This window comes from Nylanderia fulva, unplaced genomic scaffold (genome assembly GCF_048542155.1).
Source record: "Nylanderia fulva isolate GAGA-0341 unplaced genomic scaffold, ASM4854215v1 Scaffold322, whole genome shotgun sequence".
NCBI classification, from domain to species: Eukaryota; Metazoa; Arthropoda; class Insecta; order Hymenoptera; family Formicidae; genus Nylanderia; species Nylanderia fulva.
Window position 1 is genome coordinate 97,792 of NW_028190393.1, and position 15,949 is coordinate 113,740.

General features: G+C 37.8%; 2 pseudogenes; both read right to left on the bottom strand.

Annotated features, from left to right (window-relative positions):
- Positions 1-1,679: 1,679 nt before the first annotated feature.
- LOC114942241 (uncharacterized) lies at positions 1,680-4,162 on the bottom strand (annotated as a pseudogene).
- A 735-nt stretch (positions 4,163-4,897) lies between these two features.
- LOC114933937 (uncharacterized) lies at positions 4,898-7,521 on the bottom strand (annotated as a pseudogene).
- Between the last annotated feature and the right edge of the window lie 8,428 nt (positions 7,522-15,949).

A 15,949-nucleotide genomic window follows, 5' to 3' on the forward strand; every position in this document is an offset into this window, starting at 1 on the left:
TTCCTGCTACACGCCGGGCAACGGGTTTCTCGTTGTTACGCCGGGTTTCCCGGTTTCCGGTCTCTTCCTGCTATACACCGGGTGACGGGTTTCTCGTCATTACGCCGGGTTTCCCGGTTTCCGGTCTCTTCCTGCTACACGCCGGGCAACGGGTTTCTCGTTGTTACGCCGGGTTTCCCGGTTTCCGGTCTTTTCCTGCTATACACCGGGTGACGGGTTTCTCGTCATTACGCCGGGTTTCCCGGTTTCCGGTCTCTTCCTGCTACACGCCGGGCAACGGGTTTCTCGTTGTTACGCCGGGTTTCCCGGTTTCCGGTCTCTTCCTGCTATACACCGGGTGACGGGTTTCTCGTCATTACGCCGGGTTTCCCGGTTTCCGGTCTCTTCCTGCTACACGCCGGGCAACGGGTTTCTCGTTGTTACGCCGGGTTTCCCGGTTTCCGGTCTCTTCCTGCTACACGCCGGGCAACGGGTTTTTCGTTGTTACGCCGGGTTTCCCGGTTTCCGGTCTCTTCCTGCTACACGCCGGGCAACGGGTTTCTCGTTGTTACGCCGGGTTTCCCGGTTTCCGGTCTCTTCCTGCTACACGCCGGGCAACGGGTTTCTCGTTGTTACGCCGGGTTTCCCGGTTTCCGGTCTCTTCCTGCTATACACCGGGTGACGGGTTTCTCGTCATTACGCCGGGTTTCCCGGTTTCCGGTCTCTTCCTGCTACACGCCGGGCAACGGGTTTCTCGTTGTTACGCCGGGTTTCCCGGTTTCCGGTCTCTTCCTGCTACACGCCGGGCAACGGGTTTTTCGTTGTTACGCCGGGTTTCCCGGTTTCCGGTCTCTTCCTGCTACACGCCGGGCAACGGGTTTCTCGTTGTTACGCCGGGTTTCCCGGTTTCCGGTCTCTTCCTGCTACACGCCGGGCAACGGGTTTCTCGTTGTTACGCCGGGTTTCCCGGTTTCCGGTCTCTTCCTGCTATACACCGGGTGACGGGTTTCTCGTCATTACGCCGGGTTTCCCGGTTTCCGGTTTCTTCCTGCTATAAGCTATACGCCTCCGTACACCATATCTCTAAGTTATACCGGGTAATTTGTAAATCTTTTCCGGACACCGCTACAGGCTACACGCCTCCGCATTTTGTTTATACCGGGTAGTCAATAAGTTTCTCTATTTAAAGCTTTATGCCAACAAACATTTTGTTTATACCGAGTAGTCAATAAGTTTCTCTATTTAGGCTTTATGCCAACAAACATTTTGTTTATTTGTTTCTTTTTGAATAAACCAAAGCATTGTTAATAAGGAATAAGCGAGTCTGAATCTCCCCCTTCCTCCCGAATCCTGGAACCGGCGAGCCGATCCGCGGCGTCGGGAAAGGTGAACCGTTACAAGAACAATAATTAATTTTTTCCGTAATAGAAATACAACAGTCTGTTCAACAAGCTGTATTTCTAAAAAGTAGCGACTATAAAGATTTTCTTCTCGGACAGTTAAGTCGTGAAATAATAATGTTTTTTAATGGCTATTAGGAATTTGTAATGAGAATTATAACATCTATTAAAACTTTCTATATATCATATATTTTCGGTATCTTTAAATTAATTCTATATTGATAGCAGAAATTATTACAATAAATTCATGTGTAAATTTTATAATTTAACAAACTGCTCGCACAGATGATGTCGTTATAATTAATTGAAGGAGCGCAGCATTGTGAAATACGACATTGATGTTTTTAAAACCTTGGAGGAATAAAATTATCATTAATTTTTTTTAGCAAAATATATTTATCATAAGATATTTTGAAAGTAAAGCCGGAAATATTAACATAATTTTGCTTACCGTGCCAAAGCTTTCGATGGACAGAGACACAATCTTGCCAGCAGTTATTTTACAAGGTAACACGCTTCTGTTTATGATTAAGAAGAAAAGTTTTCGACATCTTCCCGAAGTGTAATACCAATTTGATTTGCAACTGCAATTCAAAATAAGATTAATGACAATTCTGGAAAAGAGTAAAAAAATAATAAAAATGAAAAATTTGTAGCCCCGTAGTTATTGTGTCTGTAATTTGTGATTAAAAAATGAAAACAAGATTTTATCATAAATGTATAAAGAAAAATAAAGATATAAAAGAATTATATATTTTTTGATATATCATAATACAATCTTATGATAAATTTTATCGTAATATAAGCTAAATTAGGAGAGGAAGTGTATTCTTACATTGATTGGTAAGGAACGATACTATAATCTAACAGAAATTGAGCCGGCCAAAACTATAAGAAAAGATGAATAAGTTGAGCGATATAGATAGCGAGAGGACCTACGATATCTTTCGCGTCGTTTAAATTCAGGATCACCTAAAATATATGTATGACTACTGTCTATTTCCAATTTTTCATAAAGACTGTCGAATTAGCTATTATTTTTCTTGTCAAGTATTTTTGTCAAATATGTACATATTAATGATTAATAAGCTACTGAAACCTTCTTCGTCAAAAAATTTTATCGCAAAATTTATAATATATAAATATATACATATACACACATATCTATACCTGTATACCGATCATACTTCCACTGATCATATTCAGACAAACACTGACTAGGAAAATGTTCGAGAACGTGGACTCGATCAGCTCCGCAAATCTGCGAAATTGAACGCGATTAAAAGTAATTAAAAAAAAAAATACGATTGTATATAATAATAAGATTCACGTTCAGAAACATTAATGTTAACGCAACTGTATCACATGCAGATGTTTGCGTAAGCAATCCAGAGCTTTGCTGTAATTGTTATCCTTAGTCTTGTCGGGTTTCAGTTCAAAATTGCTGTCGCTATCATTGCTGATATGTTCCAGGTTGTTTTTGGAAAAATCTCAAATGATAACACTCCTCCTGACGAAGATCGAAACCGAGTTTATTCGAGACCAGCTCGAAATTTGACGAAAACTCGAGCAGTTTAGCATGGGCATCCACAGGATTTTTTCGAGGAGGGAGCATAATTACATAAATTTGTTTTCTTAATTTTTATAATTTACTTTTTTTGTTATTTTGTTTTATTGTTTCTTGTTATTTTATTTTCATTCTTTATAAAATATTAAATATTCAATAAATTTCAGTGTTTATTCAAAGAGAGAGCAAACGCTGAATTTTGTAATTGATTCCTAGGGGGACAAATATCTCGATTTGATTTGCTTATCTATCCTCACCCAACAATCGCGAACATCCCGCACGCGTGTCGTACTAGAGCAATATAGAAGGCGTCGACCACGATTGTAATACTGATATGAGCGAATACGGCCAAGTAACAGTGTATCGTCATTGGATAGAGGAATTGACCGAATTTCTCGCCGTATTCCACGCGAAACGGCAGCTTCGATTCCGCTGCAAGGGAAGTTATTGTCGCCTCGGACGTGTCTTCTAACAGTATCACAATGAGCGACTTAAATATGAGAAGAATTCCCAGAAACTGCATAAAGACTGGATGGAAATTGATATGATCGAAAGAGAGATTTTTCTGCCGAAAATTCCCGAAATTGTTCTGTCCTTCTCAAGACGTACCTCCGTATGTCACCGTGACATACTGTCCGTGCGCGCTATGTCGTCGTAAAATAGCTCTTTCCGCATCCGTATTTAGGGACGACCAATCGTCTTCTATCGTCTCAAGACAAGTCCTCAACTAGAAATATAAGTATATTTTCCGCGACATTGACTATCTTTTATTATATTTATTATATGGAATTCACAAGCGCGATCATCACATACTTTCTTGTTGTTCATCATCAAACTCCATAATTTGAAGCTAAATATTATGGTGATCCACATCGACAGGGTACACGAGAATACATCGTCAAGATTTGCCGCGGTAATTAGCAGATACATTAACTATATGTCAAAATTAATATATATATATTAAATTATTTTTAAATGACTGGTATTATGTAAAATTATGACAAGAAAAGATAATGTGTAATTAATCTTCTAAATTTCCAAATCGATAATTTGCAGGTACCTGAGGTATAAGGATGGTGAGAAAGAACGCAAACATCGGTACGAAAAGTAAGCATCTGTCGCGAAAAGTATGATACGGCCATATTCCTATCAAGCTCATATATACTCTGGGAATCGTGTAACAACGACTTTGCCAAATGTCTCTTCGCTCGGCCATCTCCGAGAATAACTAAGACTACGAACTATCAACGATTCCTTGTGAACGCCACTTGGCGAAATATGATTATTAATTCTCTGTGTATCGCGGCATTATGCATGTCCCCTTGTGACATACACAGTTACGCCATTACGAAATTAATACGCAATTATTTTCCCCGCAAAACTACCCTGTCTCATGTGTCACTCTTCCCGTTTTTCATTCAGTCTTTGCTCGCGGCTTTGTTAAAAGTAACTAATCATTTGTCAATATACTGTTCGCGAATAAATTGCACAAATTAAACTTTTAAATGATAATTGTTCTTATGAAAAAGGTGCTGTCATAAGAAAAAAGATTAACTTCCGACAATGATTATACGCCTAGTTGGGCGAAGCCGCGATTCCTTAGAATATTGATGACTCTAACAAATTAGCTAAACAAGTTTTAATTTTTACTGTTGTGTGCATAAATGGGTCATGAAAAATTCCTTTTGCTTATTTTTTTAAAGATTTATAACTGATCAAAAAAGTTGTTTTTTTAAAAAGTTTAGAGTTGCTGCATGCATATGGACTTCATGTTGCTTCTTTAACATTTGATGGTGTTTCTGTGAATATGTCTGTGATGAAAGACTAACTGGTTTTTAGATGAGTAATTTTCAGACATACTTTCTATATCCCGTCACTGAAGACAAATATAACGATGATGATAAAAAGTAAATTTGTAAATTGGTCTAAAATGTTTTATATATTTTTTTGGTACACTTTTAACAATTAAACACTCTACATCTACCGCTGCGTGAAATCATTATAATACATTGTAAATATGATTTTCAAAATTTTCTTATCAGATTCCTCGCATTAAAATTGTTAATGGAAGGAACGCAGCATCGTGAAATAAGACATCGAAGTTTTCAGAACCTTAGGAGAGAAATGGATTCGCCATCATCATTTTAAATATATTACAGCCGTAAAGTAAGAGATAAAGAAAATATACTCACTACGCCAAAACTTTCAATAGATAAAGTCACAACTTTGCCAGCAGTTATTCTACACGGTAATACCGTTCTGTTCATAATCAAAAGTAGCAATTTTCTACATCTCATCGAAGTGTAATACCAATTTGCCTTGCAACTGTAAGATAAAATATATTGATATGCAGATAAAAACGGAAAATATTCATTTACATTTGCTATATCTGTACTTTAAAACCAAACAAAAATAGCGTTCCAAAAAAATACACGTGCTTTTAATTAAATTTAGAAGAATTAATTTCTTACATTGACTCGTATGGAAGAACGCTGTAATCAAGTAAAAATTGAGCCTGCCAAAATTGTAAGAATAGATGAGTGAGTTGAGCGATGTAGATAGCGAGAGGTGCTATTATACCATATCTTTCGCATCATTATTTAAATTCATCAACACCTAAAAAAAGAATTTTTAAAGATTTTAAAATCATTTCATACACCATTAATTTTGTTAGAAGTGCGCCAATAAAATTTTAAAGCAAAATGTCTGTGTCAAATTTAACAAAAATTTTTTCTTGTAGTGTTGAGACAGTTTTCATAGTGAAATATAAAAAAAATAATGCATACTTGTATACCGCATATGCTGCCACCGACCATATTTAAACTAATGCTGACTAGAAATATATTCGCGAATGTGGACTCGATCATTTCCGCGAATCTGTTAAATCGCAAAATTTAACGTAATTAAAAAAAATTACACTTATATAGTATATTTTTATTGAAAACATTAACACACTCTATCACGTGTAGATGCTTGCGTAGACACTCTAAAACCTTGTTATAATTAACATCCCTGATCTTGTCTTTAGATCGAAATTATCGTCGCTATCTTTTCCGATACGTTCCAACGAATGTTTGAAAACCGCTAAAATAGTAACACTCTTGGAAAATTATATATTTTCAGATCTCAGAAAAAATTTTATAAAATCGTCGATTTCATTTTTCAAGCTGAATCGGAAGGATCGAAAACTCTCGAATGGGAAATAATGTGCTTTCAATGACGTTAGTCACGCGACTTTTGTTCGAATTATCTAAATTCGTGAAACATCATTCTTGATCGATGATTAGTTTACCCGACAACCGAAAACATTCCGCAAGCATGCTGAATTAAGGTAAAATACAAGGTATCAGTCGCGACTGTGGCGGTCACGTGAGAGCACACGATCAGATAATTATGGACCAGTATGAGATAGAAATACTGATCTATTTTTTGACCGTATTCCACGCGAAATGGTAATTTCGTTACGGCCAGTTTGGTAGAGTTTGAGGAATCCTCTATCAGTATCAACACGACCGACTTAATTATGTAGAGGAATCCTGTCAGCAGCATTAAACCTATAGAAATGTACAGAAAAATACGCTAGAAAAGATTCGACTAAATGATGAGAAAACAATTTTATCTCTGGCCGAAAAGATTTTCTATCGAAATTTTTATCTTTTTGTTCTCTTAACGCACCTGCGTAAAATATTGTCAGATATCGGCCATATGCAGCCTGTCGTTGCAGAATAGCCTTTTCGTTATCCGTAATTAATAACAATCAATCATCCTGTACCGTTTTAAGACAGGTTTTTATCTACAAATATATATTTTTGTAAGAAACAAAAATATTTTTTACGATATCGATGTTATTTATTTATCAAATATCAATCGATAAAATATCAAAAGTTTATTAGGATACAAGTTTAAGTGCAATTAGCGAGATGTCAATTATCGTTACTTACTTTCTTACTATTTGCCATCAAGCTCGCTAATTTAAAACTAAATATGATTGTGATCAACATGGTTGGAATACATTCAAAGAGATCATCGAGATCTGTCAAAGCGATGTGCACATATAATACCTATATTATACAAAATAATACAATAAATGTTATAAATATTAATAGTAACGCAATGTCAGTATATTCGTAGAAATTAGCTTTACAATATTTGCACAAAAAAACATGTATACAAATGATTGTATTTAGACAAAAACTGTGTTAAACTTAATAAAATATTATCATTTTTAATATATTTTGATAATGTACCCGATGTATTGTAAGGATTATATATGTGTATATAAATTTGATTATGTACCTGGGGTATAAAAATAATAAAACAGACTGTAAATGTCGGCACAAAATGTAGATATCTATCGCGAATCGAATGATACGGCCATAATCCTGCTAAAGTCATATAGAATCTAGGAATCGTATAATATCGACTTTGCAAAATATCCTTTCCCTCAGCCATTTTCAGAAATACTAAGAACGCGAAAGTAGCTTGTAAATTCTCGCTAAGCGACGCATGGGAACAATATTAGCAATTCCTTGTGCACAGCTATAATTATGTTATCATGGCATAGAGCGCAATTATTTGCACAATGCAACCCTCTTTATTGCTGCTTTTCATCGTAATACTTTGATAATAGACTCTTTCACAGTAGAGCACAGTAATAGCACATTCTGTTGTTTGAATGATTCGCAAGTTTATTCGTACAATGTGCAATGAAAGATAGTGTTTGTGTGTTCGTGAAATATAATGAAGTAACATATCGTGAACAGAAAATCAAGAAATAACATATATATTGTTATATACAAAATGTATCATTAATATATAATATTGTGATATAAATTTGATTGGTAAAAAAATTTAATTTGTACCAATAAGTCGTATTTAAATTTTTTGTACCGCTAGATGTGTAATGTCATATTATATTGCACAGGAATTTAAAATGAATTCAATTTTTATAAGATATAAGTTTTTTTAGTAACAATGCACTTTCATGTTAACAATAAAAATAACTAAATAAAATTATTATTAATTGATTCAATACATACTTATGTTAATGTATTTAAGCTGATATGTTATATTTAACATATATAAATATAATTATTATCTTATGATGTTTCACGATTCTTACGCAAATATTGACGAAATAATTGGAGAAGAAGACGATACAGAAATATATTTGTAATATATAATATAAAATTCTATATATGTATATATATATATATAATATATAAAATTTATATATAATTTATAACAGCTCTTTACAAAATTTTTGATCAACAAATAAAAGGCAATAAAAGCTAGATAAGTTCTATAATAGAAATATATTGGTGAAAAGATTTATAACATAAATTATTAATAAAAAACCACTCCTCAACGTTTAAAGTCGACCAGACTGGCGATAATTTATTATAAATAATTATTTGAAATACAACGTTTCGGATGTCATTGCAGCCCTTTTCAAGTACATCTATAAAAAGTTCCATCAAAATAATTATAATTTAATACACTTATTCGCAACAAATAATTATAAATTTAAAAACAAAAATGTGTTACATACCAAATTTAAAACAGTAAATCAACTTCTATGCAAACAACCGACAATGTTAACGCTTGTTTTGATGAACAATGCAAGACTGACAGAATGTGCGAATTGCGATTCGGCGTATATTGGACAGACAAAGAGACATTTAGAAACGCGCATTAAAGAACATAGAAATAACATAAAATAAGACACGACATTGCATTCTGTCGTTAGTTTGCATCGGACTTGCAACAATCATGAGTTCCGTTGGGATTCTCCGGTGATTCTGCATGAAGAAAAACAAACAAGAAAAAGAGAAATTGCAGAAATGTTTTACATAAAAAAACAAGGAAAAAATATTAATTTACAGAAAGATACGGAGAATTTTAGTGGGATTTATGATCGTGTTCTTGACGTTATTTAAGTTGTTTTTATTTTTACTTTTATTTTTATTTTTATATCGACCTATTTATTTATTTTTATTTATTTGACTTTATTATGACGATTTAAATTGCGAAAGACACATTTAGTTTCGTCTCTATTTTCTTAACGCTTAGTGACTAAGATTCTTGCGAACAGTTAACATCTATTTATTTTGTGCTTACTTCTGTCAGTCTTGCATTGTTCATCAAAACAAGCGTTAACATTGTCGGTTGTTTGCATAGAAGTTGATTTACTGTTTTAAATTTGGTATGTAACACATTTTTGTTTTTAAATTTATAATTATTTGTTGCGAATAAGTGTATTAAATTATAATTATTTTGATGGAACTTTTTATAGATGTACTTGAAAAGGGCTGCAATGACAGCTGAAACGTTGTATTTCAAATAATTATTTATAATAAATTATCGCCAGTCTGGTCGACTTTAAACGTTGAGGAGTGGTTTTTTATTAATTATTACTGGCAACCTTAAGGATTATTATTTATAAATTATTAAATATTATACAAAAGTAAATTCGATTCGTCGTACGTTTCGGTTGTCTTTTTCAACCTTCTTCAGCGAATATATTAAAAATTAAAATATTAGTATAAATAGCAATAAATTATTCATCAATGTCATTATAATAAAAATATACGGAGTCAATTTATATGTTAACACCTGAGATCAACGCATTTATAAAGCAAGAGCATTTTTTAGTATATATTCTATTCCTCACAACGTCATTATATGTAATTGTCGCGAAACAGATCTCTCGCTAATTGTTCTGTTAGGAGGTCGGTTGCGAATCTCAATAACAGCCATTGTTAATATGTCTATAAAATCATAAGTATACGAAAAAAGTTAACATTGAAGATAAGTAAATTAATGAAAATGGACTTACAGTTAAATCGAGTAAGATGTATTGTGACTTGGAGGCTTACAGATGTTAATAGCTCGAGGTAACAATAACGTATGATTTTTAACTCTCAGAGAGACGACCGCACAACTAAGAAAATAGTTAGTTGTTTATGTTTTTTAACTTTCAAATCTTTGGTAGTCTATGTATAATGTCGTCATAGATTACTGGCAAGCCATCAATATCTGTTTTTAAATTGAGACTATTAATTTGCCTTTTTATAAATATCGAAACAGCGATATCTAAATTTTCTCCGAAAATCCAAGATAAGATAAGATAATTCTGCGAATTATTAAGAACAAAAGGTTTGCCGACAATCAAGCGGGTTGATCCATACAGGTTGCGACATGTTTGCGCGACGTGTCAATCCGACGGGGTGAAATGAAAGGTAACGGGCGGCCTTATCTATGTATTTCTAATAATTATCAGCGGGTAGATATCGCACTAATATTTCTCGCGAATTAACAATTGCATCATCATCATCCCACGAACAAAGGGATGATCGGGATATATAATGAGGACCGATGCAGCTGCCGGGCCATAGTACCACTGGTGAGCGCACGCTTCATTCAGAATGTTTGTTGTGATAGCAAGTGCTTACGATATTCTCGAGCTTACTGTTGAGCAGTTAAAGTGTATTCCTAAGAGTGTTTTACTGCAAAAGTGTGGACAATTTGTAGAGCATTTGTGGGAAAAACTGCCGGAGCACATTAAGGTGGATCCTGAGGTTCAAACCTATCGACGCTGTCGTGAACATTACAATCAACCGTGGCAGGAAACGCACATTGACGGTCCAACACCCATGATAAAGGATTGCTGCGAATGTCAGCGAAAATAAACTGAGGTTACAAGTGTAACACGTGTGAAAAAGTGATAGACATCGAAAAAATGGAGAGCGCACCGCAAAATCATGCAGAGTGTCATGAGAAGGGGTGTTATAAGACTGCCGAGAGATGGTATAGACATCTCGAGGTATGCTGTCACAATAAAAAAAAAGATAACCCGTTTTGTAATAAACGTGAAGCGGCGACTTCAATTGTACAATATGTCCGAAATCGCGAACTTGGTGTGCGAAAACCGCATACAAGACGTGTAGCCCAGTTCCTGGAAACGCATGAAGACATTGTAAGAGTGGCTGGTGATTTATCTAAATGCACCAGAACGTCTAAGCGACACAAACGAGTCGCATGTTATCAACGTCGATACAAAAATTGTGTCGATTATTTCACTGTGGACAACTATGATTTTGGCTACATGGACATGCCTTCACCATCGGTGTCATGCAAAACACAATCATCCGAAAATGATTCTGACCAAGAAATGGAGGAGGAGTCAGATAGGAGAGAACCGTCATCATCATCATCGCCAGATTTCTTGTCGGCAGCCTATTTATCTTTTCTGTGATAAAATAGGTGTACAACATATGTGATATCAACGTGTTCTGAGAGAGTAGATATGTCTTCGCGGAAGGTGTAAACATGTTGATAGACAACTACTGAGCAGCCGCTATTTTTGTTTCGTCGGAGATCATCTTTCGGAGATAATTGCATTATTGCATGAACAAAGGGATGACCGGGATATATAATAAGGACCGATGTCACTGCCGGGTCATAGTACGGTGACATTTCGATGTAACACGTGTGAAAAAATGAATTGTTTTTTACAATAAAAATGGAGAACGCGGAGAATGGTGAGCGAGACTTGGTGATCTCTGATGACGAGATGGAAGTGGTCGTCGTCCCGGATGACGAGATGGAGGTCATAACCATCTCCGACGACGACAGCGAGAGCGACAGTGATGGTGCGATGTACGACCCTGTGTACGACAGGGAGGTGAACAACGTCCTGGATGACATTGAGGAGATGGAGGTCGATATCGTACTCATTGATGAAGACGGCGATGATGATAACGATGACGATGACGATGACGATGACGATGAAGATGAAGATGAAGATGAAGATGACGATGGGTACGATAGTGACAACGCTGTTCGGGAGTCGTGCAGCTCCCGCATGTATGGCATACGCGCCACTGCATCCCTCGACGAGACAGCGAGGGTATGCACTGTGGCGTCGTATGTCATGGCATTCGTCGCACCATGGGGGTCGATCAGGATCTGCTTTCGCTGTTTCATGAGAAACAGGGGCAGATTCCTGAGCATCACAACCATCGAGGGACACACTACATCGCGGTACACAGCTGTACCCGAACTGCGTTGCGAGGATTGCCAGGAAAGACTATACGTGTTCTACCTGGCCAACGCTTGTCCCACCTGTCAAGGACGTGAGTATATATATATAATATGTCAAAAAATATATATAAAATATTAAATTATTATATTTCTATGTGCAGATGCCGAGTCCGATGACAGCGACGGTTGATGCGACCCCTTCTCTCACTGTCCCGTCAGGGCTGTAAGTATATTAAAATACCAAAAAAAAAATCTATAAAATATTAAATTATTATTACAATAAAAATAAAATCTCGACGGCAATCGGAGCCTATGCGGATGACATGCACAAAATTAATAAATTAAAATGAGATCTCAAGTCAAACTCATTTATTAAATTCTAAACGTTTCGACCCACTTCGGGTCTTCTTCAGTAGCTGCAAAATACAAAGAAACAAAAATAGAAGATAATCGGTACAATCAGAAAATTATAAAACTCGTATACATACAATCCGCAAATAAATTAAATATCATTCTCCTCCCTATTCAAACCGTCCGGCCGTCGGAGTGTCTCCCTAACGGTGACCATCGTCAGGAAGGAAGCGGAGCAGTGACTCCCTTACCAACACTAATCAACATGGTATAAATTAAACGTAGAACAATTCACAAGAATTAAAAATTAAGAACCGGGAAGAACACTCACCCCGACAGCAAAAACAGAGAGAAGACGATGCTACACGTGACACATCACTCTAACGACTGTGCGGTATTCTACCTCGACACAGTCGATACATATATACGCAAAAAACAAATATAAAAATAAAATATGAAAATAAAAATAAAAATAAAAACAACTAAACTAATCGGCACTCATGTCAAAAGTCTAACAAAAAAACCCGGCTATGTAAAATCACAAAGCTAGATTTTGGTAAATTTTTCTATTAACAGATCAATATTCTCGTTTAATTTATCAGTGTCGCTATTTAAATTTAAACTATTCCTCTGACGTTTTATGTGGATCATTTCGGATATCAAACGTTTACCTAAAAAAGGCTCCTCGTCTAAGACTTTTACATCCTCCCAATTAAATTCATGGTTCAATAATCTATGTTCCGATATGACTGATAATTGTGACGCGTTTCTTTTTATGTTGTTGCGATGTTCTTTCATCCTAGTTTTCAACAATCTACCCGTCTGCCCTACGTACGACGCATCACAATCCATACAATCAATTTTATAAACTACATTATTATGGAGTTCTCTTGGTAACTTATCCTTGTGTACTTTAATGAATTTACGGAGACTGTTAATTGCTGTATATGATGGAATGACATCCAAATCACGTGTAATGTCCTCGATTCTCTTCGATACATTATTAATATACGGAATATTAAAGTACGAAACTTTTTTCTGCGTTAGAATCTTGTCATTGCATACATTTGCTCTATTGTTATGCAACTTATTATTATAGCGGAAGAACAACTTTTTTAACCGCGCTTGTAATGTATGAAATATCAAATTGAGAGGATAATTATTAGACAAAAGAACTCCAATCATAGACTCAAAGTTAACTTTATGGAATTTCGGATGAGATAGCCAAAAAACTCTATCTATGAGGCTGATAATGGTGCCTTTTTTATAACAGAGAGGATGCTGCGATTCAAAATTTAAATATCTACCTGAATACGTCGGCTTATGAAACAAATCAAACTCAATGCTCCCATTATTTATAATAATGGTGACATCTAAAAAATTCAATCGGTTGTCAACCCCCTCCTCCATGGTGAACTGCAATCTAGGATGGAAAGAATTGAAAGTGTTTAAAACTATTTTAAGCATGGAGGGTGGGGCCGCCAACGCGATATCGTCAACATATCTAAAATAAAATGGAAATGACAATGGAATCGCAGCAATCGCTCTACTCTCCAAATCTTGCAACGTGATATCCGCAATAATCGGTGAGAGGGGGGAACCCATAGGCGTGCCAAAAGTCTGTTGATAACATACATTGTAACGGCGTGGCCGTTACTAACGCCTCGCGGGCCGATCACCCGCCCGCCACTTGAGGCTATGGCGCCTAAGGCGCCCCTAAACACAAAAACATAAGCGATACACGGGTCACCCTACCCCAGGGGCGCCCCACTACAACCCCCAGAGGCGCCCCACTACGACGCCGGCGTTACTTCCACCACAGCCTCGATGTAGAGTGGGGGAACCGCCGGCAGGGTATATAAGCCGGCTCGACGGATGAGCCGACACCAGTCCTGTTCCGGACCTCCTAGCCAGGCAACGGGTTTCTCGTTGTTACGCCGGGTTTCCCGGTTTCCGGTCTCTTCCTGCTACACGCCGGGCAACGGGTTTCTCGTTGTTACGCCGGGTTTCCCGGTTTTCGGTCTCTTCCTGCTACACGCCGGGCAACGGGTTTCTCGTTGTTACGCCGGGTTTCCCGGTTTCCGGTCTCTTCCTGCTACACGCCGGGCAACGGGTTTCTCGTTGTTACGCCGGGTTTCCCGGTTTCCGGTCTCTTCCTGCTACACGCCGGGCAACGGGTTTCTCGTTGTTACGCCGGGTTTCCCGGTTTCCGGTCTCTTCCTGCTATACACCGGGTGACGGGTTTCTCGTCATTACGCCGGGTTTCCCGGTTTCTGGTTTTTTCCTGCTATAGGCTATACACCTCCGTACACCGTATCACTAAGTTATACCGGGTAATTTGTAAATCTTTTCCGGACACCGCTACAGGCTATACGCCTCCGCATTTTTGTTTATACCGAGTAGTCAATAAGTTTCTCCATTTAAGGCTTTATGCCAACAAACATTTTTGTTTATACCGAGTAGTCAATAAGTTTCTCTATTTAGGTCTTATGCCAACAAATATTTTGTTTATTTGTTTCTTTTTGAATAAACCAAAGCATTGTTAATAAGGAATAAGCGAGTCTGAATCTCCCCCTTCCTTCCGAATCCTGGAACCGGCGAGCCGATCCGCGGCGTCGGGAAAGGTGAACCGTTACATGGCGCCCGAACAGGGACCTGCCCAGTGGAGATCCCGACTCGCTTAAGCCTATCCAGATGCCCGCGTGGGTAAATCAATTATCAAAATCCGAAGCTATTGCCTTGGCCAAAAGACACGGAATCGATAGCCAAGGAACTTTAGGCGAGGTCCGCCGACGCCTTCGCCGATTTGTCGGGCAAAACCCCGCGCTATTTCGAACTTACCTATCTGTGCCCACTATCAACGTCGAAATGGCCACCGGAAGCCCAACCAAAGACGAAGAAGCTACCACCCCGACACCTGTTGAACCGGCCAGGATCATGGATCAGATCCGAAAATGGGGGTGCCACTTCGAGGGCAAGGACCCCCTGGCATTCCTCGAGCGTACGGAAGAGCTGTGCCTGGGCTACGGCTACACCGACGCCCAGATGCTGTTAGGGCTACCCGAACTCTTACGGGGAGACGCCCTGCTGTGGTATCGCAACATCCGCGATACCATAGCCAGCTGGGCCGACTTTCGCCAAGCTGTCCGCCAGCAATACCTGCCAAGCGGGTATGAGAGACAGATGAAAAGGACGATCCAGGGACGTCAACAACGCCCTAAAGCAGTGCTCGGAATTAGTTGCTCTTTTCGAGCCGATTTCGCGAGCGACGGGGTGGATCCCCCCACTACCGTCGAGGCTCGACGGCGGAGTCGTCGTTACTTCGGGCAACGCTATATCTCAGGAGCGTCGCTAAACATGTTAAGTTGTACCTTCCGCCAAATCGTCATTATTATTACATAATTTATATTTTTTGTTAAACAATAACTAAATATTAAGTTAATATTCAGTTATTATTTAACAAAAATATAAATTATGTAATAATAATGACGATTTGGCGGAAGGTACAACTTAACATGTTTAGCGACGCTCCTGAGATATAGCGTTGCCCGGAGTAACGACGACTCCGCGGTCGAGCCTCGACAGTAGTGGGGGGATCTACCCCGTC